Source organism: Rhipicephalus microplus, chromosome 5 (assembly GCF_043290135.1).
Source record: "Rhipicephalus microplus isolate Deutch F79 chromosome 5, USDA_Rmic, whole genome shotgun sequence".
Taxonomy (NCBI): Eukaryota; Metazoa; Arthropoda; class Arachnida; order Ixodida; family Ixodidae; genus Rhipicephalus; species Rhipicephalus microplus.
The window spans coordinates 154843685-154849684 of NC_134704.1; positions in this window are offsets into that span (position 1 = coordinate 154843685).

The window sequence follows — 6000 nt, forward strand, 5'->3', positions numbered from 1 at the left end:
AAAGCAAAATAACTCATCGATGAGCAAAATCTTTTGCAATACTAAATCCCTTTATTCGTATCTTATGTATTCTTATATATACCTGTTTTGTTTTTGGTAAATCATCTGATCATTCTGAAAAAGATAATAATCCCCACATGACAGTGCTCCTTGTGTTAAATTTTATTTTGATTATTATAGTTTCTTTTCTCTGTGTATGGAGGATCTAACCAGTTTCTGCCTTTAATTTGACCTGCTGCATGTGACGGCTTTTTAACGATAATCAGGCCGGAAGTAGGGTAATACGAGAGTATGCATGGCTTTATACCTTCTGGAAATAGGAAACAACACAGCTGATCATGGTGATGGTTAAAAGGGCACCTGTACGTTTATTCTGTTAGTGATAAAATGAGAACAACAACAAAAAAGAGCAAGGTAATCATTTATCTTTCTTTTTTTTTCGTCTCTTGAATAGCGAGCTATTGTGAATTCCCAAAGCAGAAATCCTGATAACATCAGCGAAGAGCTAAATACTCTCGTTCAAAATACTTATCAAGACAAGAGTAAGCTGACATTGCTACAGAAACAAACTGCTTTGATACTTTTCGCGGATCAATAAAACGCTAACTAACTTCAGAAAACAAGCGAAATTGTGCTTTTGGTACAAAACAATTTGTGTTTTCAAAGCGTGCACCGACAGAGCATAACTAGTGTGGGTTTGAATTTGGGTATCCTCCTCTTATTGCAGTTTCCTTATAAAGCATATTTCTTGTAATGTTTCTCCTGAGAACTGACATACTAAGAACACTTGGCAGATCCCACATACCTTAGGAACCAACGATATGTGAAGAATGGGGAGGGAAGGTGACGGAGTTGTAGTTTATTATTGAACGACATGCCATCAAATGAAGTTATATGTGTGTATAAACAGACGTAAGTTGAAGAGTAGTAGATGCCTATGTAACCAGTTGTTTGCACTTGCCCAACGATGCCAGCAGGAACACGATTATTAGCCACACTTGAAAAGAAGGTGACATGACGCGCTGGTGCTCTCAAGAATGGTATACGTGGACACTGCTCTGTAAATCAGTTTCAGGAGATGGCACCTAACTCCAACTGACGTTTTCGCGACGTGAAGGCTGCATCAAAACCGCACAAATGCAGTATTTACAAAATTAGATAGCCAGCACTGCAATCTTAATAGACGTTTTACGAACATTAGGGCCTTATTTAAGAAGTAGCCGAGGTACCTGGCATGGTTCTGTGGTAGAATGCTTGAATACGACGCGGAATGCTTGGGTTCGATTCCCGCTGGGATATTGCCAATTATTCCTTGCATTCGTCAAGTGAACGCTGCCAATGTCCGATTTTTTTTTAATGCTGACGCGCTAATATTGTCTATGTGTGCTCTCGTCATGCCTGGGTAGGTACTATATGTCATTCACCTGTGGCACATACCCTCCCGCTGTTATGTGCTACTCTCTGGCGAGAAACGTTTGACGACGTGCGCGATGGGATTTTGACCTTATGGATATCTTGACTAGCGCGTCGTATTCGTCAAACCCTCCTACCCTCCCATTCTAATTTTGGTTCACGCCAAGTTAAAGAGGTGATCGAGAGAGCACGAAGACGTAAACGCCTTGATAGATAGATAGATAGATAGATAGATAGATAGATAGATAGATAGATAGATAGATAGATAGATAGATAGATAGATAGATAGATAGACTCCAGAAGTGCTCGCTGTACGCAAAGAAATTCTTCGCATTTATTAGACGTAACATCGTATAGACGGGTGTCACCGGTCATTTTAAATGCGAAGCATTTCTTAGCGAACTTCGGCGTCTTTGAGTCTATCTATCTATCTATCTATCTATCTATCTATCTATCTATCTATCTATCTATCTATCTATCTATCTATCTATCTATCTATCTATCTATCTATCTATCTATCTATCTATATAGCCGCTTACGTTTGGATGCTCTCGTGGATGCTCTCGAGATGTTTTGACAAATATGGCGCGCTGGTCAAGACATGATTAATGTCACAATGCTGTCGAGTACGCCATCCAACACTTTCCGCCAGACAGTGGCACATACTCAAGGGCAGGTATGTGTCACTGGTATGCGGGTATGTGCCACAGGGGATTGACACTTAGTATCTACCCAGGAACGACGACAACATACATGGGCTATTTAAACGTGCGAGTGTTACGAAATACTCGACATCGGTAGTGTCGACACAATTATTGCAAAGAATAAATGTCAGGGTCCCAGGTGGGATCAAACTCGTGCATTCTGCGTGGCAATGAAGCATTTTACCACAGAGCTATACGCCAGGTCTCGGAACTACTTTTCAAATAGGCGATAATCTTCATTGAAACGTCAGTAGTGGTTGCAGTGTTGCCTAGCCAATTTTATAAACATTACATCTAGACTCCTTTGATACGGCGTCACATCGAGTTAGCGTCAATTATGGTTAGTTTCAATGCGCTGAAATTGATTTATGTAGCAGTGTCTAGGGCCAGCATCCTCGCGAGCAACAGTGCTTCATATCAGCTTCTTGTATTGCTAATAGGCATGTTCCAGTTGGCATCGTTGCGCAAGTGCAAACATCTGGTTATATAAACATCTGCAACTCTTAAACATATGCCTGTGCGTGCAGAATTTGTACATATATTGAGCGTCATTTTATGATGTGTCGCTCAATAAAAAAAAATGCAACACAGTCACCTTTCTTCCACATGCTTCGCATAACGTCGATTCCCAGGTACGTGGGATATGCCGAATTTTTCATTCTCGCTTCTTTTTTTCTTCTCCCCCAGCTTCTTCTTCTTCGTCTTCCGTCCAGACTGCTTCAGTTCATTCTATAGTGTTTTTCTTTCTGCTAGTTGCAAATTAGTACTCGCATTCACGCGCTTAGCGCAAAAGAAAAGAGTGCAATCGCGGAATGGACGCTTTTTTTTTTTTTGGCCAGCCATGCTAAGATTCTCATCTGAAAAAGATAATGATCTATACTGGGTATTGCTCCTTGCGGTAAATTTCGTATTTTATAATAACGTTTCTTTTCTCCTCTGTGTGGAGGATCTAACCAGTTTCTGCCTTTAATTTGACCTGCTGCATGCAACTGCGTTTGATTGATAATCAAGTGAACAGGAGGGTAATACGACAGCGTGCGCTTTTTTATAGCTTCTGGAAGGTGGAGACAAAGGAGCTGCTGACGTATTATTCAAACACAAACCTGCCGGTTCACTTCCGCGTGAACCAACTGAAAATTTGGTGGCTACCGAAGATACAGAACGGAACTATTGTGCACCTCTGTCCAAAGCAAAATTCAATGACAAAGCAAGAAGCGATCTTCGCAAACAATGAAGAAAAGTCAAATAAATTTGACAGAACAACAAAAAATAGCACGAGACGTTTAGCTTACTACTTTTTCTTTCGACTGCATTAATCATTCTCGTGCATCTTCAAAGCCTCCGCTAAACTTTTTAAATCATTTTAGCGGCATTCCATCGATTTTCATAGTCTAGTGGCTAAGGTACTCGGCTGCTGACCCGCAGGGCGCGGGTTCGAATCCCGGCTGCGGCGGCTGCATTTCCGATGGAGGCAGAAATGTTGTAGGCCCGTGTGCTCAGATTTGGGTGCACGTTAAAGAACCCCAGGTGGTCTAAATTTCCGGAGCCCTCCACTACGGCGTCTCTCATAATCATATAGTGGTTTTGGGACGTTAAACCCCACAAATCAATCAATCGCTTTTCATAAATCAAAAACGGTGCAGCAAAGCTTAGTTTGAAACCAATTCTTCATACATACTTCCACAACACCAATGGGCAAATAAGGCAAAAAACGCTCAGGGCAGATTTACTGCTGCGTTTTTACAATTCTGAAGAATGGGACACTGCTACCAACCGCGCGTAAAGTAGGCCTTAAATTAACATGGGCGTTTTTTTCATTCGTCTTGAGCCTGTAGCCTGTAGAAAATGTTGCAAATCTGGCAGGCGGGGCTGTATTTTGGTCCAAACGATTTTGATTCGAGAGCATTTTTTTCCGGTTTTTTTTTTGTGTGGTAGAGCGAAAAAACTTGGCACAGATATAGACAAAAATGAAGGCACGGTGCGAAGCTCTGTGAACTTGGGGCTGACTCTTTGTCTTTCAACCGATTTAGTGCATTACATTCCTCTCGCCCTGGTCGTAGCACTGGAGGCTCCGGTCGTGATCAGCGACTCGCAAGCTGCCGTCCGTGGCTTCACGCGCGATCGCATCTCGTGTCTGGCGGCCCGGATACTACAATCAAGTAATGGCAACAAGGACGGCGGCGAGCTTCGACGAGCGATGGCGTCGGCGTCGTCGTCCTCGTATCTCAAAACTGATAATGCGAATGTCTTCCTTCTGTGGACCCCGGCTCACACCAGCGTCCCGCTCGCAGGTAACCAGGTGGCCCAGACCACGGCTCGAGATCTCACTCGCCGAGCCGCGGCCGATTCGGTGGCCGCCTTCACCTCCGAAAGCGGGGTGATGACACTATCCACACAACAACAATGGAATGGGCGTGGGGTGATCGCCTGACCAAATACAATGACGTTACACAACATTAGAGACAAAACAGCCGGAAATACCCACCACCATACATCGAATTGGACAAACGACAGGCCGTAACTCTGAGGTTATTACTTATGTGGTTATAAAAGAGAAGAGTAAAGGGAGTCTCGTAACTCTCTGCATCTAGTGCGACACCTCATATATATATATACATTTGTTGAGGTGTCGCATCTGGTGCGACACCTCAACAGTAGGTCACAGGGGATGGTGGTAAGGAGGGATCAAAAGGATATAATAATTATATATATATATATATATATATATATATATATATATATATATATATATATATATATATATATATATGTATATATAAATAAAAATATATATATATATATATATATATATATATATATATATATATAGAGAGAGAGAGAGAGAGAGGCGCAGGCACAGGGAGCGACGGAAGTGAAGAGAAGATGGGAAAGATGAACCCGATCACAGGAGTCCGAGGGCGGGGCTCCACTGACGAGAGCTCTTGTCGAAAACAGGAGATGGCGTAGGGCTAATCCAGTTGGCCCGAGCTACGCTGTCGTCGTTGTCGGGGACCGGCGTCAGGAGGTGGCGTAGGACCAACCCAGTCGGCCCGAGCGGCACTGTCGTCGGAGATCGCGAGGGCACAACTGGTCAGCATAGAATGCAGCAGCGAGTTCATTTATTATCACAGACAAATACGTACCCCAGCCCGGGTATCCTACGCCTGTGTTATCTTCACCTATACCCGACGAACGCGTGTAAAGCGTGCGGGGAAATGCCCACACTGCTGCACATGTCTTGGGAGTGTGCTGGAAAAGTTGACGTCACTGCCTCCACTCCATTCGCGACGCATGCTAGGCAGGGACGAACTCCGAGGCCAATTGCGACTGCTATCACCGCGCGAGGGCAGGAGTTGGCCTCCGCCGCATCTGCGGTCACTGTTGCCGATCAGCGGCGGCACTTACCAGCGACGAGCTGGCCGACCAGCTTTGGGCCGTCTGGCAAGCTGAAGATGCCACCTGGGTCCAAGGACTTCGAGCAGTCACCTGAGGCTCTGCCATCATAATCGACGAAGAGTGGGAAGGGACAGGGGTAATCCCCTCTTACCCCACCTCACCCGGTAAAACTGCCGGACTTTAAATAAAGTTAATTCATTCATTCATTCACTCATTGAAGTACGTGCAAACAACAGAAACAAGAATAAGAACAGGGTTTTAATACGTTAACATATGCTCTGTGCATCGATGGGCATGTCGAACAACGCCTATATATAAAAAAAAGAAGCTTCGCAATATAGGGTGCCAAGCCTGAAACACGCTTAGAGTTGGGCAGCTTTCTTTGTTGGTTTCTTGTGTGTTCTTTTTTTCTCTTTTACTTGTTCTATTTCGCCTTTTGTATTTTTCTGTCTTCTTTCCACACGAAAATGTTTTATGCTGGGTTCCA